A 24,741-nucleotide genomic window follows, 5' to 3' on the forward strand; every position below is an offset into this window, starting at 1 on the left:
CTCTTAAATGTACTATGATAACTGTAATCTACATTCTCTAATATCTCTTTGACCTGTGAATGACAAGAAGTGAAGCATTTTCCTTGTGTCATTCATATGGTTGTATGATCTTTTGTAGTTTATATATTAAAGCAAAGTTTGAATCCATATCTCTTTTGACTGTCATAATAATAACACTGTGTGTGTATGGGTAGAGATTGGTTTGAACACCCTACTTTGGTTGAATTTTTTCTTATGAGGGAAGTCATCCAAGTTATGCTTGCACTATGAAGGAAAATATTGTACTCTTTCTTAGGGTCAGATCTTCTCTATATGGGTAGAGACTGGTCTAGACACCCTATGTAGTGGTTGAATTTTATCTTATTAGGGAAGTCATCCAAGTTATGCTCGCACTGTAAAGGAAAATATTGTACTCTTTCTTAGGGTCAGATCTTCTCTATTTTCTCTAGTGTTGTCTTGGCATGCCACTTTTTCCTTTGAGTTATATGACTTTTTGCCTTATCTCTTTCAATAGTTATCATACCGTGTAAGCCTATTTTCCTCTCTTCAATGTACTATGATATCTATAATTTGCATTCTCTATATCTCTTTGAAATATGAATGCTAATAAGTGAAGCATTTTCCTTGTGTCATTCATGTGGTTGTTTGATCTTTTGTAGTTTATAGATTAAAGAAAAATTTTAATCCGTATATCTTTGGACTATCATAATAATAACACTATGCATGTATGGGAAGAGACTAGTCTAGATATGCTATTTTGGTGCATCACCTCTTTAGAATAGAATAGGTAGTTGCTTTCATGTATTCCTTCTCCCCTTTCTCTTCAAGAATAATTTATGTGCATCCTAATAGTAGAGGAAGCCAACCTTCTCTAAAGACTCAACCTCATAGTTCAAGTCCCATTGTTTGGAGGTTGTTTCCATGTTTCATGAGTTTGTCCTTAGGTAAGACTTTGGAAAAGGGTGCAAGCTTTTGTGACAACAATTTTTGGCACACCCTGTGGGACATTTTATTTTAAATATTCCAAAGTTCATTGGCATTAGGAAAAGTTTCTTTATTTATGTTGAGGAGATAGTACTGCCTTTAGTAGAAAGCCTTAGAGAGGCTTATTACTCAGAAGTACTTGTTGACTCTAAGCTTTCAATGTATCTAGTTTTTAGACCAAAGTTGTTGTGATTTATGCCAAAAAGACATAGAAGGGCATCCTCTAGAGGTAAGTTCCATTATCAAGAACTTCTCTTTCTAATCCAAGAAGAAAGGTTAGAGTGTCCTTATCACCAGTAAGGAGTGTGATAGTAACACATACCCCTGCAAGATCTATCTCCACTCCTCTTGTTGTTAGGTCTTAGCCTAGAATACTATCTACTCATATCAATGGAACACTTGCTTATATGCCCAGAGCTCATGCTTTTGCCACCTTTAATGGTGGGAGCCCCCTCCAATTGGCCCAAAGACATGACATACTAGTATTAGCTCTCAAAAGTGTACCCAATTTTATTGGTGAAACCTCTATCTCCCCCATTGAACACATTTAGGAGGTTCCTAATGTCTGCAACATTCATGGTATCATCAAGGATGATGTAGTAGTCAAAATTTTGGCCTCATCCTTGAAGGGGAAGGCACTATAATGGTATAGAGGTTTGCCTCACAACTCTATTACTAATTGGGATGGGTTAGGGGCAGCCCTATGAAAGAATTTTGAGGACAAAAGTGACCACCTATCACTTTTAGAGCAATTGACAACTATCAAATGGGCCCCCCATGAATGTATTACTAATTTCAATTATAGATTTCAAATTACATGGGACAAAATACCTACTGCGGTGAAATGTTCTCTTGATAATGCATTCTTGTATTATCTCAAAGCCTTCAAAAGTGATATTGCTACCACCTTGCAATCTATGGGAGGAGACACTTTACCAAATACTTATGAGGTTGCCATAAAAGCTAAAAATGTTTTGATACAAGGCTCAGGAAGTTAGCTCCAAGGCCCCTAGTTCCTCTCTTCCCTGACATGCCTAACTATTAGCCTAGGTTGTAGCCCCTATTCATGTCTCCTTTGTAAGTTAGCCTATTTTTGTGGTTCCAATAGCCTCTACATCCTCTAGTGGAGTTGATAGGATTGAGGCTATGATGTAGGCATTGATGCAGAATGTATACAGAAGGATGCTAGATCAAGAAAAGAAGATGGAGGAGAATAGTGCAATAGTGCAAAAAATGGGAAATGAGTTGGTGACCATGAAGAGGCAACAAGCTCAAAATAATAAGCCTCTCTAACTCGAGAGTCAAGGTCCCATTCATGTTAGACCTCTAAACTAGAATCATACCCCCTACAATTAGAATAGACCTATCAATCACTCTCACAATCAGAATAGACCTATCAACCACCTCCAATCTTCAAACATCAACCTAATATAGGGCCTTATTCCCTTAGAACAACCTTGTCTGGGATCATGATTTTTGTCCTTGTAACTACTCCTATGGATAGTGTATGTGTCAGAAGGAAAAATCTTACTTGGCTTTAACTATACTAGAGAAAGTTGTTGCCTAACAATACAATGCTAATCAACTTGTTGATACCTTTTAGTAGGATGATTTTTCTTTTACGAACCACCTAGTAGAAGAGCAGGGTAATGTAAACTAGGATTCCTATGCTTATAATACCAGGAGAAAGAAAAGAGTTATGGAGGAGTTGACATGTCAACCTCCTAATCAGCCTTCCACATCAAGTGCAACACCATGTGCACAAGTAGTTTCCTAGCAAGATAATGTAGACCAAATTGCCAATGCTTCTCAGCAACAAAGGCAAGGTGAAAGCAAAGATAATGTGAATAACCTATAGATTATCCCACCTCAAGCTTCTACTTCCAAGGCTCCTGCTAGAACATCTAATGCTTCTTTTAGTGTGGTAGAGTAGATGAGAAAGACTAATGCAAACATTTCTATGTGGGATGCTATAACTATTGTACCATCACAAAGGAAGCTACTACAATAGGAGTTGGAAAGCATTGAACTCAAAGATTAGCCACCTAGCATGTAGAACACCACAAGTTTGATACAACCATCTAAGGAGGTGGAAATGAGAAAAAAAGGTTAGACCTCCTCCATTTCATGTTTCTCTAATTATAGGAGATAAGCTAGTTCACAACTACATGCTTGATTCAGGGGCCAGTAGTTCAGTAATGCCCAAGTGTGTTGCCGATACTTTAGAAATAAAATATGAACCTATTGTTAATGAGGTATTGCAACTAGATGGTAGTATTGTCAAGACTGTAGGAATCCTTAGGAATGTTGAAATGACCTTACATGCCTATCCAAGTTGCACTGTAGTTTAGGATATATCAATCACTTATGTCAAACCACACTTTACCATTTGTCTTTCAATACACTTCACTACTCAAATAAGTGGTTACATATCTTCTGATTGGTCATATATGTTTTTTAGAACTAGATACAAAACCAAGGCTTCAATCAAAGCAAAACCATTAGCCCTCCATCATATTGAACTTTGTACTCCTAATATCATCAATATGAATTGTACCATCCTAGAGATAGATGAAAATGACACAACAAATGAGCCTTCCACTTCCTTATTTGATACACCTAATTTCCTCTTGGATGAATGGGCTAATTTTTATTAGTTTGATCCTATATCAGAAACCTTAGAGACCAGCTTGGGCATGTATTGTATATCAAAAAAGGATGCTCTTGTCCCTAACTTGATGAAAGCCAAAGAAGTACAAGTGGGATATGGAGTGTGTATTTTGATGGATCAAGAAACAAAAATGAGTTAGGAGTTGGTGTAATGTTGGTTTCTCTTGCATTAGAAAAGTAATATTTCTCATTTAGGTTGCAATTTAGTTGTACCAATAATGTAGCTAAATATGAGGCATTGATTTAGAGTCTCTTACTTGCTCAAAAAAGAAGAATCAAAACATTGACCATGTATGGGGATAGTGAGCTGGTGATCAATGAGGTGAGAAATTGAGATGTCACTAAGAATAATTTTTTGAAGTCTTACAAGCATAGGGTATGGGATTTTCTTGAAGGTTTCAGTGCATTTAATATTCAAAGCATTCCTAGAAAAGAAAATAGGCATGTTGACAAACTTGTGATAGTGGGTGCATCTTATGATGTCCCAAGAGACCTCGAAGATGAGAGGAGATACAAAATTAAAATGGTGGTTAGGCCCACTATTCCTAATAATGATATCAATTGGCAAGTCTTTGAATCTGATGCACAAATTATGAGTTTCTTGTAGAATGAAGTAGATTTCTCAAATAGAAATCAATTGAGATTGCATGACCAGTATGGTGATCAAATCATCAGCCTCAGCTCCAAAAAATTACTTAAGGGTCTCATTATCTTAGAGAGTGTCTTCAACCCTAATGACCAAGTGAGGGTAAGAGGCATGAATCTTGCTGCAAACAAAGGAGACCATGTGCCAATCACAATTATTGATGGAAAGATGCTAAACTTGGGAAAGATATGTTGTGAAACTAAGAAAGAATTTTTTTTTCATATATGTCAAGAATTTAATGATATATTTTCTTGGGCATATGATGATATGAGGGGATTTGACCCTAGTCTATTCCAACATACCATAGATCTGGTGGATAATGTCAAGCTTGTTAGGAAAAAATAGAGACCAATAAATCCCAAGATTGATCCCCTAATGAGAACTGAGCTGTCCAAATTAATTGAGGCCAATATCATTTTCCCTATCAAGCACTCCTCTTGGGTGGAAAACCTTGTCCCTATTTGGAAAAATAATGGAGAGATTAGACTCTATGTAGATTTTAGGGATCTTAACCAAGCCTCCATTAGAGATCATCATCCTTTCCCTTCTATGGAGAAAATATTGTCGAAGGTTAGTGGTTCAGAGAGACTCTCCTTCTTGGATGGATTCTCAAGTTATAATAAAGTGTTAGTCAAGGAAACTGATAGATATAAAACTACCTTCACTACCAAATTAGGTACCTATGCCTATAGTAAGATGCCTTTTGGACTAACAATTGCATATGTCACATTTTAAAAAGCAATAGAAATGGCCTTTAAAATATGATTGAGAGGTTTGTATTAGTCTACATTGATGATATTATAGTATACTCAAAGGATGTAACAGAACATTTTGGTCATCTCAAACAAGTATTCATGAGATGTAGAGAGTATGGGGTGTCCCTAAATCTAAGCAAGTGTATCTTCACCACTAATCAAGGAAATTTATTAAGGCATATTGTATCTAAAGAGGGTTTGACCATTGATCTATAAAGAACAAAGGCAGTACTTGCCCTCCCTCTTCCTAGTCACAAGAAAGCTCTACAAAGTTTTCTTGGTACAATAAATTTTGTAAGAAGATTTATTCCTAACCTAGCTACCATGGTGAAAATTCTTACAACTATGCTAAAAAAGAATATGGTCTTCTCATGGACCAAGGAAAGGAAAACAAGTTTTGAAGAGATCAAAGTAGCCATAGCTTTAGCGCCTACCCTCACTAATCCAAATTTTGATAGGATTTCATTCTATATACCTTAGGAGGTGAGTTGAGTATTTTTTCTACTTTAACTCAGCTAAATGAAAAAAATGAAGAGCAACATGTTGCTTTTGTTAGTGAAGGACTCAAAGAATATGAAAATAAGTATAGCTATGTGGAAAAGTAAGCCCTTGTAGTTATAAGAGCCTTGAAGAAATTCAGACACTTGTTGCCTCATAACAAAATCCACTTGCTAGTTCCCCATGCTAGTATAAAGTATTTCTTGTTGAGCAAAGACATTAATGAGAAGAGAGCTAGTTGAATCACCAAGGTAATGGAGTATGATATGATATATAGATTACCAAGATGGTAAGGGTAAGGGGATTGTGCAAAAAAATGATCGTATCTCATGAACCTGATGAAGAGGTTGTCTTGGTGTTGGCAGAATGACATGAGGTAAGAAATGACAATCCAAGGAGTTGGATGGATGATATGAAGACCTTCTTAGCTAGGAATGGGTATCCTCAAGGGTTGGATAAAGCTAAGAGAAGACAATTCAGGTTGTAGTCTATTCCTTATTCAATAATTGATGGTGTCCTTTTTAGGAAAGATTTCAATGGAGCCCTGCTAAGATGTGTTGATACAAATCAAGTAGAGAGAATAGTTAAATAACTTCATGATGGTCCTGATGGTGGCCACTTCTCAGCAAGAACTACTACAATGAAAATTATGAGAGCTAGTTACTACTGGCCATCCTTGTTCCATGATCTCTGCAAACATGTAAGGAAGTGTGAGAACTATGTTTTCTTTTGAGGTAAGTAAAGACTTGCAGCTCTTTGACTTCATCCTATCCAGGATGATCAACCTTTTGCCCAATGGGGATTAGATTTTATTGGTCCCATCAATCCACCTTCTAGCTTTGACCATAAATGGATTCTAACTACTACATACTATTTTAAAAGATGGATAGAGGCAATAGCACTAAAAGATGCCATAGAATCCTCAATCATTGAATTTGTTGATGAAATTGTAACCAAGTTTGGTGCCCACTAGACTATTATTTCAGATAATGCTAAATAATTCATAGGAACTTAGATTTGTACATGGGCACTTGATCATGTTATTTACTTGAGCACATCGTCCAATTATTATCCTCAATGAAATGGCTTGGCTGAGTCATCCAATAAGAATTTGATCAGAATCATCAAGAGGACTATTGAAGATAACCAAAGGTGTTGGCACTAGAAGTTGAAGACTACCCTTTGGGCTGACAGAATAATGCCCAAGAGAGCCATAGGAAATTGTCCTTTCATGTTAGTCTATGGAAGGGAAGCTAGGATGTTTGTCTCACTAGATTTTGATGCTCTTGAATTGGCTCATTAGCTAGAATTGATTGAAAATGATGCTATGTCTATGAGAATGGAAAATCTAATAAAGAGGTCAAGCAATCTAGACCTTAAAAATACATCAGCAATAGATGAAGAGGATTTTTGATAAGAAGGCTAAGGCCATAAATTTGAAGGAGTGTGATCTTGTGCTTAAGTGGGATGCAAATAGAGCGAAAGTAGGGAGACACTCAAAGTTTGATGCCTTATTGAGTGGTCCCTATGTGATCATCAATTATTAAAAATCTAATGCCTTTTAGTTGAGCAAGCCTAATGGTGAAGTCTTGCTCATTCTAGTCAATGGGTGTATCTTAAGTCCTATCTCTGATGAATATCAATATTCCATGTACATAGTCAAAGTAGTTTTTCTTTCCTGTTCTTTCCTATTTTCAAAGAAGTGCATGAGCACATGTTTTGTTTTGTAGGAAAGGGGTTTGGTTATAAGCATTTTTGTGAATTTCAGAGGAAAAGAGTATGTTATCATTCATAATGCAAAAGGGGTAGTAAATTGATGAGTTTCATATGCTAAGCAAGCTTGCATCCCCTTTGAGTTGCCAGAAATGTTAGCCCAAAGTTGCCCTCCTGCCAAAAGAAAATCAAATTCAAATAATGATATGTTTTAACGGTCACCTAGGATTCTCATGAAATGATTTAACATTGGCCATATTACTTATTTCATGTTATGCCTTATAATATTTTGAGTCGCAATCATGTGATTCACATAGTCACAATCAGTTAAGTGCTAATTAAGGTCAAGATGATGAAGTTGCGCTTTGTTTTGATTTTGACTGATCACATGGTTAAATTGTATGCTATGTTTTTTTTTGTGACGGTTTGAAAAAGGAATATCTTCAGTGTTTCAAGACATGTCCTGCATCATTAGATCATCCAGATCTATGACTAGTGCATAATCTCCACAAGTTAAGAAATGGTGAAGGTTAAACTTACAAAGTAGTAGTTCCCTTGTTTTGGTTGATTGCAAGGGTCAGACAGTGACATCAGTCTAAGAGGGTGATGGTATAGATATGATCTAACCTCAAATTTTGTGAGAATTCCAAGTGCAGGTTACAAGGCAACAATGATTAGTGGATGACGATTTTTGCAAGCACTAATAGTTATTAAGGAAAGTTGATGGTGAAGTTGTGATCATAGGTGATTGAACACAAGGCATAAAGATTGGACCACTGATAGGGTGGCATAATGGTGAGAAATGTTTGGTCCATGTAGGAGGATTTAATGGTTAAACCTTAGTTGACCAAGGGTCATGATCGAGTTAGAAGTTGATGGTAGTAGGAGTAGTTCCTTAAATGATGAATCTTATCTTTTCGATCTCCTGCAACTACTCTTTTCAATCCCTAGGCCTAATAAATATGAAAGAAATACTTCATTGTCATTTTTTTTATCCACTCATTCAGTCAGAGATTAAAATGGCTGTCACTCCTAACCTCTTAGAGATTTTTTTTGGTGCGAAAGTGATCCTCACATGTATGGATTTACTCAATGGCCAGATCTTTTCAGCTTTGCAATAACTATTCTTTGGAGATTTGATTGTAGTGGTTGAATTTTGTATTATGAGGGAAGTCATCCAAGTTATGCTTGCATAACAAAGGAAAATATTGTACTCTTTCTTAGGGTTGGATCTTTTTTATTTTCTCTAGTACTATCTTGGAATACTACTGTAAAATTCCCTTTTGTCTTTGAGTTATATGATTTTCTACCTTATCTCTTTCAATCGTCATTGTTGTTTGCTTCTCTTTGATGTATTGCGATATTGGTAATCTGCATTCTCTATATCTCTTTGACCCATGAATGATAAGAAGTGAAGCATTTTCCTTGTGTCATTTATATGGTTGTCTGATCTTTTGTAGTTTATAGATTAAAACAAATTTTTAATCCATATATATTTAGACTATCATAATAATAACATTGTGCATGTACGAGTAGAGACTGGTCTAGACACCCTATTTTGGTGCATCATCTCTTTATAATAGAGTAGGTAGTTGATTTCATATATTCCTTCTCCCTTTACTCTTCAAGAATAATTTAAGTGCATCCCAATAGTAGAGGAAGCCAACCTTCTCCAAAGACTCAACCTCATAGTTCAAGTCCTCCAACTTGGAGGTTGATTCCATGTTTCACGAGGTTGTCCTTAGGTAAGACTTTGGACAAGGATGCAAGCTTTTGTGACAATAGCAATGCTCCAAGTAGATTGAATGAGAAGCCATACTGTATCATCAAGTATTCATGGGATTCTGATTGGATTGGTCATGGTTATTGTAAATTGTGCAGAGGATACAAGGTCTATGGAATCAACCCATCATTTCTACAACCATAATCAATGTTAAATAAACAAACATTTGTCTATTAAAATTTGTATAGATATAGTTCTAAGGGAATCACACACCCATGACTTGAAAGTTTCAATACTATAAAATTCTCCAAGTTAGATTGGTCACACAATTCTGCTTCATAGATTTGGGGAATTAAAAATGATATCTTCAATGCCTACGCAATATAATTAATTACTTTCACCACTCACATGTAACACAATTTCTTCACTCCACCTTAACTATATTCTCATCTTACCACATCTTACCTAAAAAGCATCAAACTATAGGTAGAAAGTTTGACGCTTGCATCTCTTGTTAAAGATTGAAATTCTTTAAAATTAATAGTTCAAGAAATAGTCCTCTTTTACATTTCATGTTAACAAATTCCCAGTTTATTGAAATTCCAGACCAATCAAGGTTTTTAATTATTTTTAATTCAAACTTAATTCAAACTTGATTTAGTCTTAGATTTGTCACAATTAAATTTGATTTCATAATACCATGTGCATGTCCAGGTCTTTAAGTGAAGGCATTAAAGTCTTTAGCTGCTGCAAGAATTATTTGTCTTGTTAATTGCTTGCAATGGCTTTCCAAAACCAATTCACAATCAGTTAAGCATTCAAGGTTTTCAAAATGAAAATTGGACCAAGTATGGTATCAGTTTTAGAGAAGATTTTGTTTTGAAAAATATGAGTTAATGGGATTTTCCATTGCATTCATGGAAACAATTCTTTATTCCCCATTTCCAAATTAATGCAGATTTTGGTATTACTATAACTTAATTTGGTTTTGGGGTTTCTAGCATCGGTTTGGATAAGAAAACTTAGAGAAAATTTGGAGTAGAAAATTTTGATTAATAATGATTTTGGTCACCGGTCCTAATGTGAATAAATTTCTAATTTAGGAGCTCAATTTGAACATAAAATGATAGCTCTATTTTATTAGAAAGAAAACTGATTCATAATCAGTTATTCATACAAATGTCTTGTAGATTAAATATTGAATGAAGTATGGTATCGATTTGGTTTAACCATGATATAGACTTGGTTTGATCCAAGATTAAGTTTGTACTTTCAAATTTAGATTTTTCATGTGGCTATTTATTGATTGTAATGGAGATGTTATTGTTTTATTCGAATTCAATCATGTGGAGGATTGGGCACTAAATCATGTCTCTATTAGTTGTGCTAGAGAGTTAGTTTTCAAAGTAAAGGGCATGTAAGGTGTTGGAAGCAATATATTGCTTAATATAAATATCAAGTGGATTCACACTATACATATTCAATTAGGGAATTCATTGTATGATTGAATTAAGTGGCCTTGATGAAACTATGTACCTAGTTGCAAGAATAAAATAGTGAATTGAACTTGGTTAACTAGTTATTTTCTTCTGATTTAAAGTTTCAATGTGATAGATCCAATGCAAGGATTAACAGTTGGCCTCTAACTAGTGGACTTCATAGGGTTTGTTGTTGAAGATATACAAATCTAGATGATTTTTTCATAAGTACCAGTGTAAAGGGGGGAAAGTGAATCAAGGAAGTAAATCCTACATTCATCATATAACCACACTTACCCAACTCAAAGAGTGAATCAAGGAAATTGACTTTTCAATCCCAATTCTAAAGACTAATTCTAGAAATATTAGTATAAGTCAAGTGATAAAGGAGCTCCAATGCAAGCCAGATTTAGTGGGGTAGAATATAAAAAAAAAGATACAAAAGTCATTGGAAACCCTATACATTAATGAGAGCTTGGGCAAGATATATAAATGTAATAACTAGATATGTTGAAATGAAAAAGATGTTAGAAGACACACCTTTTAGACCTAATTGTATGCTTGTTCTACTAATCAAAACTGGAAGATAATGTCAAATTTGGCCATAAAATGTTGAAACCTACAAAACCCAGATATCATTTGCTGATCTAGCAAGGGTGACTTTCCTTTGCAAGGGTGGCCTCTGTGGCCTTGCTCACAAGGGTGATCTCTATAGACTTGTTCAAATATATTCGACCTTGATTCTAATTTAATAGTTTTAAAAAAATCTAAAAAAGGAGTATCCAAATTTTCAACCTATTTGCCAATTCTAGATCTAAAACCTCACAATAGTAGGATCTCTCGAGTCGAATGCAATGATCTCTCTTCACTGATTGACTTGGATCAAGAATGTTGATGAGTGGTTGTAGAAGATGCAACAAAGGACCTTGAATGGATTAAAGGATATCTTGGATATGAAATTCTTATATTTCTTGAATGCTTGAATCCTTAATCTTCAATTGAGGAATTTTCTTGAAGAATGCTTGAAGACTTGAATGCTTGAAAACTTGAATTCTTGAGTGTTAGTGCACAATAATAAGATCTATATGCAAAAAGGAGGAAATATATGGTTTCATAAAGGACTCAAAATTAACTAATGCTTGTAGGCCAACCCACCTAGAAGTCAACACCCCGAGATAATCTAGACATGGAACTTAGATAAAGGACCCAAAATGGGGCCCAAGAAGAGGTGCACTGCATCCTTGATTGGGCTTTAAAAGGTGCACTACATCTCTAATTGTCATGGATTCATTGTTTCATTGTCAACTAGGGCCCAAAACCCTTGAGATTTCTTCAAGATCGAAAAAGAGGCCTTGGATCTTGAAAATTAAGTATAGAACTCAAGATATAACCATTTCAATGTGGATAAGAGATTCTAAGATATAACCATGTCATGAAAATAAGAGATTTAATGAGGATCAATTAGGTCTTACCCTAGTTCCACCTAACAAAAAGGTGAAGAAAATGAAAAAAATTAGGACAAATCACGATCTCACATTAAATAGGTGCTAAACCATCATTAAATTGAAGCACTTCCAATTTAAGATGGTATACTTATCACCCATTTTAGTAAGAGAGTATAATAGATCCAAACTCATGGTAAAGTAGAGCACAAGATATAGGATAATCTTATCACAATCAAGAAGACAAAGAATTCATCAAACTGCTAAAGAATTGACTCTTTGCTAACTCTAAGATCATAATAAGAGAGAAATCATTGATTGACAGAAGATGAGAGAGAAGGGGTTTGATTAATTCTCTAATGAGAAATATACATCTCATTGTGAACCATAGTAAAAAAAATAAAGATAAAATGTGTTACTTGTGTATGGAACTTAGCGAGTTATTATGTGTTACCCACATACAATATTTAGCATATTTGTGTGCAAAGGAAAGAGAGACTTAATGTCAAGGATGCTCACTTCATAAATTCAAGGCATGCATAGAGAGTCCATTATTTAGGATTGTTCATAATAGATAAATGGATTCACAAGATGTGTGAAAAAGAATGGATATATTAACAATTCATAGATTTGAGGATAACCTAGGAAGCATACCAAGTATCTAGGGATTAAATGCCCTAATCCATACTTCTAGAATCTATATTTACTACCCCATGATTGAAAGAAAAATGAGTAGAGTGTATACCCCAAAGTTAAAGTCATTGCTAACACTTTAATAGGAGTAATGGTTTTAACGAAGTACACATTCATCCATTGTGAGGTGTTTCCATTGTGAGATGCTTCTAAGAGAAGACAAATCAAGGGGAATGAGCACATAACATATATAAAGAGCACAAAGTGATATACTAACTATGGGGTTAGTATGGTCATATGATAACATGTAAATATTATATCAAGTGTGAAATATTATCATCCCAAAAAGGAAGTAGAACTACTGACACAATGGAAGAAAGATACACATGAGAGTTATAAAGAAGAGTCTTTTTCAACTACCATCATGGAGACAAAAAAGAATTAGTGTTACCATATCACAAATCCAAGAAGGTGACCAAAGGATACAAGTATGAACACTAGCAGATGTGAAAAATAACATATAACAATGTATAGAAGAAATGAGATACAAATAGAAGAATGCTATGATATCTTGATTCCCTTATCACCTTGTACCAATAGAGAAACAAAGCTCCTCTAAAGGATTCTAAACAAACAAATAGAAAACACAATATAGGGGAAGCACATCACAATAGAAAAACACATGAAAAGATACCATGTTAAAGCATTCACTTCAAATGCATATCACTCCTCCCCTATCTTGTCAATAGTATGCATAGAAGGTAGAAAACCTACACGAGGAGAAATATCCATCATAGCAGGAACAATAGCTAAATTGAAAGAAATAACCCTCTTGAGAGTTACTATGGTAAAGACTATGTAAGCATAAGTTACTTAGAAAGCATGTTAGGAAAATCAACATCAAGATCAATAATCTCATGCTCATCATCATCTAAAGTATCTTCTTCATCAATATTAATAGCCATAGAATCCAAAATAAGAATATTAGATTTATCTATCTCATTAGAATGATTATCTTCCTCTATATATATGGGCTAATTAGAAGCATATATATGAGCTTTATCATGATCTTAATGATTCTTTTGAAAATCACAAGCTTGTTGGTTTTTCTTAGTCTTTCCATAAATTTATCAAGAAGAAGAAGGATCAACAACCATAAGTTCCTTTAAAAAATAATGATAGGTTCCTTACTATCAATAGATAGGTTAATAGGTGGAATACCAATAGGTTGAAAAGAAGAAGGAGGAGCTACACTAGAAGGAGGAACCACAATAGGAGGTTCAATAGATCAGAGATATGGTTGAACATTAGAAATAAAAGAATCAAAAGAAATAGGTGTAGAAGGTGTAGGAAAAAGACCATGGGATGCATCCCTAGGCATACTCAACACAAAAATCGTTCAATATTCATGAGCTTGATAAGATTGAAAAAGATAACTAGGATGAGGAGGAGATGTAGTAGGAGTAGAAGGCCAAAAAAAATTAAGGGAAATTAATGCACTAATGAATATTAGAAGCAATTCCTTGCATGCAAGTTAACTAGAGTAAACCATGCTTCACTTGAAATTAATGAGAAGTAGGAATTACAACAAAGGTACCATTCACCACTTTACCACTGAACTCAACAGTTAAGGAAATGGAACCTTGAGGAGTACACAAGAAACCATTACAAGTCTAAATCCAAGTATCAATTGAATCATATAAATCACGATGTATTTTCTTAGCATATAAATATTCCTTATTGATAACATTAACCATTAAAGTAGGATTAAAAAGACAACCATAAGAAGTATAGTTAGATGTCTTAGAAAAAAATATAAAGAGGCTCATTGGGAGCCTTGAAAATATCAATCATTAAATGAAATAGAGAGGTCTCTAGTACACTTACAATTTTGTTTAGGCTTAGGTTGATCAGGAGATTAGGATGGAACTTTCTTCTTAGGTGGAGGTGGAGGTTGAGCTAAATGTTCCATAGTGTTAATAGTACAATCATTTTTTTCCCACAAGGTATCATAAGAAACATTCAAAGTAGGAGAAGAAGAAGAAGTTTGAACAATGGTATTAGTAGCGTGTTGAGGTAAATGATTGGTGTAGATTTGAAGGTTTCAATTAGGAGGTGTCACAATTTTTTTTCTATTATCATTACTAGATCAATAGATAAAGCACTAGAATCAATCAAATCTTGAATCTTATATTTTAGAGTGTATCATGCCTCAATATCATGGCTAGGTTGATGATAATATTGACAAAAGGCTTTAGAATCAAAGTGTGGCTTGGTGTAGTAAAAGGGAGATGTCATCTAACAGGAGGGAGTGTAATAATATTATCAGTTACCAACCTACCATAACAAAATTTAAAGACTTGGAAAGAGGAGTAAACATATGATTCATCTGAAAAATAGAGGAAGAAGTAGTGACACCTTTGGATGTAGTAGCTCTACTTGTTTATCTACTATATTCATGGCTTTATTGATATTGATATAATTGTTAGATTTGTATAATTTTTTATGATTATTTGTGGTGTTACTCTTATGAACAGGTATAGGAGTCATTGGAGTGGTGCTCTCGGTCTGACTCACTTGTAATTTATAATGATGAAGTGTTGCAAAAAGTTGTGAAAAGGAAGTAAACTCAGTAAGAAAAATCTTATCTCTAATGTCTTTATATAAATTCACAATAAACATATGTTGAATATCAATATCAAACATGTGATAAGAAATCTGATCTTGTAAATTCTTGAATCTACCAATAAAATTAGTCGCATTTTTCTTAATACATTATTTACAATGCATTGAATTAGTCAAAGACACAAAAATGACCATTTTTATTTCTAAATTATTGAATAAAGGTATTAGCAAGTTAATGAATGAATTAATAGAGTATGGTGGAAAACATAAATACCATTAAAGATGTTTGTTATGAAAATTATGATAAAACAACTTATCTAAAACCCTATGATCATGAGCATAATCATTGCATAGAACTTGGAAAGTTTTAAGATAGGTCACTAGGTCACCTTTACAATTATAAGTATCAAGGTGAGGTATATCATATTTTAAAGCAGTCGTGGCATAGATAAAATCAAAAGAAAAAGTACACTACTCATATCACATGCAGAGACCTTAAACTTAGATTGAGTAAAGGAAACAAATAGTTCCTACAAAGAAGAAACAATTTGAGAATGGCTAATGATAGTGGAGTCAATAGAGGAAATATGTGGCATAGACATATTTGACACACTAGGAAGATTGTATAAATTAGTTTTAATAGAAGGTGCTATGGGTGAGACACTAGGAACCATAGTAGAAGGATTAGGATAAGTGAAAGGAACACTATTGTAGTGAGGTTATAAAGTAGGCGATGAAGAAAAAATCACAAGAAAAGAAGGAATAAGAAGAAGAATAATAGGATAATTAGACACTTTAATAGAAGTAATCACAATAGGAGAAACATGAGTATGAATGCTAGAGATAGGTGCGAAAATAGGCAAAGCAATTCAAAAGTAGTGACAGGTGGAGCCATCCCTATTTCTAATGTGGTTTATAGAAACAAATTAACATGAGAATGGACAAGGTGGGTACGACCACACAAAATATTAACACCATGTTCACATCATTAGAGATTACTTTCTTAAGAGAATCAAAATAAGCTAGCAATAGTATTAGCATTGCAATTCTCTTGAAGAAGCCAATCATGCATTTTATTAATCATAGTAAAAATCTTATCAACTTACTCAATAGGAACCCTCAAGGCCTCATCCTTCATGAGAAGAGTCATTCTCTATAGAAGGATTAGGACCATGAGAAATCATAGGATCACTAAGGTTTCTGAAGAGAGGAGAAGAGGAATCTAGATCAAAGTGAGCCATATGTCTATGATTTCTCCTAGTGGAAATATTGTAAGTAGGACTTAAGGTATCTGGTACAAAATGAATCCCTCTAAAAACTATCACACTGGTTTGGAATGAATCCCTCAAGAAACCACCACACCATGCCCTCTCAAAATAACCGTATAGGTGTTCTCTTATCTTATCATTAAATTTTGCTACCCAATTAATAATTTATTTATCACTTGTTAGAACTTGTTTATGCTACTTTATCAAAGTATACACCAAGGTACATGAGAGAAGCCACTCCAGTGCCTACCCTACATACCCATGCTCATCACATAATGAGTTTTCAAAGGCAATGCAAGCTCCCAACCCAACCCCCAAATGAATAATCCCTCAACTAGCCTATATCCACGAGTTTGGGCCTTACAAGACCTCTTCATATACATGTGCATGTACTCATGTGTGGGCATAACCATCCATACTAAATCAATGCTAACCAATGGTTCAATGAGAAAACAAGAAACACCAGGTGCAAACACCCCTTCAAGCGATCATATTGTTGGGATTACGGATTTAGCAAAAATCCCAATACAAATACCAAAAAGCCATGGTCAGATTGGGAACCTAAGGTTCATTATGAATCAGTAACCAAAATTATTGCCAAGAAAAACTCGAGGAAATTAGGTCATAAACAAAATGAGGCAATGCAAAAATACTAAAAAATGAAGGTTGTCGAAAATCAGTGAAACTATAATCCATTAAGGAGTCGGTTTCCAAATCCTAAAAATAAAATGAAAATCAAATTCTAACCTCATAAAAGCTCAAAACTTAAAACTAAAATCCCTAACAATTGGTTTTCTCCATTTGCATATGTTTTTATGCTAGTTGAGTTTCGGAGATGGTTTTATATTGGGCATATTCCTTGGATTAGAAATGGTTGATGAGTTTGATCTTCTTGTGAGAGGCTTACATCCATGATTAGTTATATGGTATGGTTTGGGTGTTGTTGAGGCTTTTTGTTGGGGTTTTTAAGGAGGAAATCATACTTGCACAATTTACATCTAGACTTGTGTGTAGAAGGACATGATACAAGTCATGATTTGCATGGTTTCTCTTTGGTCTTGGTTATTTTCTGATATGTTCAGTTTTGCTTACATTGGTTTTGAGATTGGTTAGAGATTGTGATCACTAGTTTGTGCTCATGTATGTCATGTGAGAGATGACATGGTTATTCCTTTATCTCTTTCCTCTATTCGTTGTGGAGATCTTGGGAGATTATTAAAAAAAAATTATGAGAGTTTTTCTTGTAGGTTATTGGTTTATGTATTGTGGATGTCCTTGATACTACATGGATTCACTTCTTTGAGATGTTGTGAGTGGATTAGTCATAGATTTGACATTATCTTTTGTAGTGGGAGATTCTTGGTATATATGTGGCAGGTATTTCTCTTGAGCTTTGTGATTGCAGGTTATAGATTGGATATGTTGATGATGTGAGATTCACTTGGTATACATTTGGAGGTATGGATAGTTGGATGGGTTTGGCACTTGTTGTGGGTGCTATTTCAGCTATGTATATTTTGACAACTACAAATACATGTGATTACTTTTGGATCAAGTTTTTTGTGCTTGATATTTCAGTTGTTATAGGATTTTATGATCTTCTAATGTGACAAGTTGGGTGGCTTTCTCTTTGGATGGCTTCTATGTATGTTTGGTGACAGTGGCATACTAGGAGGTGAGATCATTCATGTTTGAGATGTTGGATACATTGATTTTATTGTGGGTACTAGGATGGAGAACTTTTTGTACTTTGATCCATGATGGTGGATGTCATGGGAGGGATTTTTCCCTTGTTCATATACGTGGCTACAAATTGACCCTATGCAATGTATACAACAAGTGGGAGATTGTTGAGATAATGGGTGTTGTAGACATTGCATAATATTGTTATAGTGTATTATTTTATTATGTAATGTTGCACCTATATGGAAATGCAACATGTAAATATTCCCATGGGATATACTTGATGAGTTGTATTGTAACATTATGATAATATTTCATGTAATTATTTAATATTGGTGAAAAGAATTAAATTTCTAATATTAAATGTGGGTTCAATAGGTTAGGTAGCTCATGGTTTTAGCACATGGTTTATGTAATACCACTTGGTGGTTTTGTGGGACTTGTTACTATATTAGCAACCACAAGGGTGGTTGTTGTGCGAGAAGACAAAAGGGAAAAAGGGAAAGAGTAGAGCAGGGCAAGGCTTGATAGGTTAGCCAAGGGAGCATTTGTGAAGGTTGAAAGCATGGCATGAGATGTGTGGATTCATGCTTGTTCACATGAACTACTTGGTTGTGGCTATGACTTTAAAGGCTTTCATGGTTGTATTGCAATGGTATTTTTGCTAAATAATACATGGTGATGGATGCTTTTGGAGGCTGGTTTTTTCCGTCAATGAAGGTTTCCTAGGTTATATCTTGTGTCACATTTTTGTGGGTATGTTGTCTACTCTCTTGCATGTGAATTTCAATTGCATATTTATTTTAGATTTATTATGGGTTATGTAGAAATGGTTATATTCTTTGTTGCAAGTTTCCTTACACCAAAAATGATGAAACACTCGTCAAAGAAGGATTTTCTTGCTCCAAATATAACAAGCCTATCCTTACGATGATCCCATGAGCGTAGCTCTCACAACAAACAAATTTTCAAATGATCACAAGAGGGTTTTGGAGGATTTGCTCCAAATTCCTGAATTTCCAACATGAGAAATGAGAATAAACTCACTTTTAGCTACTATAAGCACTTTTTAGAAAGTAAAATATAAATGAGATTATTTAAATTAAATTATCTAATTGGCTTCCTTAACCCAAATAAATCTAGCAATTTCAATTGAATTGGAATTCAACCATGACAAATTAGCCAATAAATTAAAATAAATTAATTAAAATATAAAATTTCTCTTAAACTATTAAATAATAATATAATAATAACTTCCGCAACCACTGCAGATTCCTAAACGCATAGATACACTCACATGTCTAATAAAAAATGCATAATGAATCCAAACTTACCAATTAACCTAAGGGCTAATTATTCAATTATACATGATACACCACCCATACAGGGACAACATTGGCTTAATGTGAATAGTCAAATCACTACACGTATCATTGTTGAGGATATAAGTCCTGCACAATAAAATAGCTAAAGAAATAGTGTGGGAAATCATGTAAATAATCATTTTATTTTATTTTATTAATATAATCTATTTAAATCATTTATTTTCACTATAGTAAAATTTTACTACAAGAATGGTGTAAATATTCATAGCATAATCACATCGCAATAAATCCAACAATATCCATCACAATCCCAAACCATAATCTCATCAATTAGGAAAAAGCATAAAAAACTAGCTAAAGAAACAATATTCAAGTCACCCCAAGGGTGTAGACCACTCACACGTCCCAACCATGATCACTTACAAAGCAAGATCATCAAGGGAGCCTCCATGAGGATGACTTACAAGAATCAAATGGGAGAGGCATTATAGTTTATCCAAATTTGGAAGACCTAAAATGAAACCATCTTGGAACCCAAAATCTAAATTGTCATTGATGTCCTATTTTGTCAAAGTCCTAGGATCCATGCCAAGTATAATAGTTGGTCATGGAGAAGGTGATGGAGAAATCATGAGTAGATTCACAAACCCATTGAGTTGAATTAAATTACCCCCCTTCACTAAAAGATAAAGTCAATGAAAAATATGGATCAAAATCATCCATGATTTGATCAAAAGTAAACAACTTGGAATGATCATCATCCCTACCAACTACAAAAATTTCTCATTTAGAATGATGGAGTATTGAATTGAGATTGAACTCAAAATATTTTCCCTAATATGTTAGCTCATATTCTTTTAGTAGACCATATGAGATGTTAGGACTCAAATATTATTTGATGTACCTGTATACAAAACACCATTAATAAAAACAAGGCCCTAAATAAATTGATTGTTTGTAGTAAGGAGTCTATTTTGTTTCAACACTCTAAGAGAATCTAGAATCAAGGAATCACATGAATGAGTGATGTGAACAAAATCTCTTAAATCAATTATCCACCCAACATCCTTAGGTGAATGACTAGTGATCATGACATGACCCTTTCCTTTATATCGAGGAGAAGTATCCTCAAGTTTGGTTCATGAAGAAAAAAATGTGATGCTCCTTGATGGATTGCTTCAATTTGTGATTCTTCTTATACAAAATATAAAAATGTGTGTCATCCTTTTTTAAATCTACATGTGGGTCTATTCTTCTTATATCAACTTGTTCAATATGCCTAGGTTCCTCGTAGAAATTACATTTTGGTCTTTCCTTCAAAATATAATTTTCATTTCAAAAGCTCTCTAGTTAATTGTTCAAAAAACTCCTCAAAGGAAGGTAACTTATGAGCTTCCAAAGCATCAATAGTAGTATAGAAAGTAGATGCAAACACTTGAAAATGACCTTTAAGTTTATATACTATCAAGAAAATACATGCCTTATTACCTTTAGCATAACCAAATCCTTTCAACTATGAAAAAGTCAATTTAAATTGTGCTTGGAGATCTTGAATTGTAAGAAATATATTCGAAAAAATAAAAATCAGATTGGCTTCAAGCTATAAGACCTTGAATTGATTTACCTTACCATTATAACTCTTTAAACTTATCCCACGTGTCTTTAGATATTTTGCAATTCACAATACGAAACAACAAATTATCTAATACATGAAGACCTATGAATTGTTTGGTCAATATTTTTATTAATTCCTTTAAATGCAATAAATTTTAAGATTGCAATAATAATTGTTGATTAAGGTGTATTTAGTGCTAGGATAAAGGCTTCTATCTCATACATAACATTATCTTTCTAAATGGGGCCTTAATTCGAGGTTAGGTGCTATCCATAAAATGCCACATGCCTAACACACATCTGGGCAGCCAAGGATTGCAATATATAATATAGAGAGAGAAAAACACATAGTTTTTTGGATGTTAACATTGTTATGTACACTAAGGCATGCATTTGTAATAATTTAATTATGTAGATTTAGGTGCAAGCTAACAAAGTTGCCCTTAAGGTAGGTCACCTACAGGAGTTGTTGAACCACTAGGGAAATGCTCCTTGCACTATTGCCATAGTTACTCCTACTGCCTTAGCAAATACCTCAATGCCTTGTGGCCGCCATCCTCGATGCCATTCCTCAAGCCGCCACTTGCACACCTCACACTCCCAGGCTTCCCACCACTGATCTCATAGTGGTGGTGATGGTAGATGGAGGTGCCACTTAGCTTCCCCACCCCATGGTGGTTCTGGTTGGTCCTCGACTCCTCCACTTGGTACTCATCGAGAAAATTTTGAGAAGTGGCCTCGCCTGGACTTGTCGGTCTCTCCTCTATGGCTAGAGGTTAAAGATGTGGAGGTTGCCACTATTACTACTTCTGCTAATGATGGTTGGACTATTCCCAGCCTACCCCCCAATCCCAAAGATGGTTGGGGTTTTCATGACAAAGATGATCCACCACCCTTGGTTGGCACTGCTTTGGCAGCCTGAGGTTGCCTTATATATATTTTTTTGATGAATAGTTTTTATTTTTTACTATGGCTGTGTGAACTCATTCGCAGGGTGATCTTGTATCCCCCAACCCTTTTTTGTGAATTGTAATCTGAGTATTTTTTTTAATAGAAAATGACTATTCATAAAAATTTAAAAAAAAAAAAAACATGTGGGGAAAAAACATATATGTAGTTTGAAACATCTCAACTTCATACAAATTTCATGATGAAAGCTGCAAGAAAAATACTCAAACAAAAAAATAATATCCAAGAATATATAAAGAGCAACATCAAAAGGCTTAAATCTACCTCGAACAAAATATTGAACACATTCTGTTCACTCATACTTTTGTCCAAGCTAGGTCTAGGATTTACCAGCTCTATGGCCCTACTCCAATGTTTTATACTATTAGCTCTCTTTTCCACCATTCTTTCTACTAATTATAGACATTGATATTACATTTGGTGCCTATCATACTAAGGTACTTGATAATGACCACCAATTGCAGCTTAGTCTTGATAGAACATTCGATGTGAATATTATGCCTAGCTATATTTGTCTAAACTCATTCTTTTATATTAACTCAAATAATTTCCATTTTTTGTTGTACCACTTATTTTTTGATGTGTAATTTACAAGCTTTGGATTTCAATCAAAGAGTGAAATTCTATTTGGACAAATCAATATAAAAATTAAGTTGGTACTGGGAGATTTTGCAAGCACTATAACTGCATTCTACGTGAGTTCACTTTTACATATTAGACTTCATTTTTTAAATTGATAATTTTTCCTAATTTTTATAAATTATTACAACTTTCTTCTCAAGGGTCAAATCATGATGAATTAGACTTTGAGTTTCTTGGGCGTCTACTGAGAGAGCAATATTTTATGCAAACAAACATGTTCATACAAAGCCAAGGCAATCGAGAAGTGAGATTCAACCTACGATTTGATCCCTCCGAGGATTTTCACACCTACTTTCTTCTATGGAATTCACATCAAATTTTGTAAGGGTCCATTTGGTTCCTGGAAGATGATAGGAATTGGCTTTTTCAAAACCCAAATTTGAAAATTTGTGCGTTTGTTTCAAAATTTGCAAAATGGAATTAGCATACGTGACTTCCAATTTTGCCTCAAAACCAAGTTTTCCAACTTCCTAAAAAAGGTAGGAATTGAAAATCAAAACCTGGTTTTGTTTTTTAAGGAGTGTAAAAACAATAGATTGGACTACCTTTTGAAATTTGCCTTCAACTCCAAGCTTACGCATAAAAATGTGTCTTCACACACATCTTTCGAGTGAAACAAACGGTTTCAATAAAATCCCAAAAATTGGAATGAAGATATACAAAACCTTGATTTGGCTAAACCAAGGTTTGTAGAAATCTGGGTTTTCTAAATTCCACAAATCAAACAGACCCTAAGTAAAAATACACATAGCTCAACACCATGCAAATGAATATGATTCAATATTAGATGATGTATTTTTTTTTTCTCTCAAATAAAATGAATGGGTATAATGCTACTCATATATAATCTATGTCATGCAAATTTTTTATCGATGGAACTCTAGCAAAAGTGTTTGAGAACATGGAGAAAATGAGCATGTCATATCCCACATATTAAGCGATGAGAGTGATTGGGAATTTTTGGGATGGATCTAAGTGGGAAATTGATGGTGATAAAGTGAAGTTGGATTATAGAAAAGATCCATTCATTGTATTATTCAATAGTTATAGTGTAGAGGCATGCAATGGCCACTCTTGTAAAACAAATGGATGATGGAGTCGAGAAGTAATAAATTTTGATCAGTGGAAACAAATTGGCATGGTGTGGGAAAGATATATGACTTATGATTATTTCTTGGACAAGGAAAGGTTTCCCAATGGCCTTCCTCATGAATGCATGCATCAATCATAACTTGATCTCACAAGTTGTTTACTTATCCTACTCGTTTATATTGTTAATATATAAATTATTATTGTGTTTGTGTGGTTTCTAAAGATTTTAAAGAGTAAGTGATTGAGTAGTTTGTCAATATTATATTTTTACTTTATTTCATGGGGATATTTAAGTAAAAATAGTCATTCTTAATGATTTATTTAAAATTACTAATTTTTGATGGAGGTCTTCTACGAAATATTTGTAACTATCACCAAGGACTAAGGGGTATCCATTTTTCCAAAGAGCCAAGGACTAAGGTGTGTCCAATCCACTAGATTCACTCGAGGCACAACAACCTCATCCATTTTCAAGATCAAAGCCATGCACCTAGCAAGACTTGATCCCAAGTGGGTTCTTTAAGAACCTTTCAACTTCCCCTATAGACCAAGGGCCCATTAACATTTAAAATTACTTTTATTACAATTTTATTTCAATTTTCATGGTTATTACTTGTGTGATTATGTTGTGATGATCTATAATATTTGTATTCGAGATCAATGACATAAGAAATTATGGTAGATAAAAGTTCTTGATTTTTTTTAAAAATATTTCACTATAGGAACTTATTCATTAAAAATTTCTCACAAAAAATAGCTTGGAAGAAGGGGTTGAGATTTGACAGCTAAAACTTCATTCATGAGTTAAGTTATTTGCTATTTAAAGACATCATTTGAGCCTTGAAACCACACAAGGAAAAATTTATCTATAATTGATCTAATCAATATTCTCATTTTTCATGCATGAAAAGTTCTATTGACTCTCATTATTTATTTATTTATTTTATTTCAAAAGAAAGAGGTCAAAACCATTAATTAAAA

At 34.0% G+C, this 24,741-nt stretch overlaps 1 pseudogene; it reads left to right on the top strand.

Moving 5' to 3' along the window:
• Nucleotides 1-22,363: 22,363 nt before the first annotated feature.
• LOC149564097 (xyloglucan endotransglucosylase protein 1-like) lies at nt 22,364-23,899 on the top strand (annotated as a pseudogene).
• Nucleotides 23,900-24,741: the final 842 nt, after the last annotated feature.

The sequence above is a fragment of the Cupressus sempervirens genome, chromosome 4 (genome assembly GCF_028749045.1).
Source record: "Cupressus sempervirens isolate cs-2001-9-10 chromosome 4, ASM2874904v1, whole genome shotgun sequence".
NCBI lineage: Eukaryota > Viridiplantae > Streptophyta > Pinopsida > Cupressales > Cupressaceae > Cupressus > Cupressus sempervirens.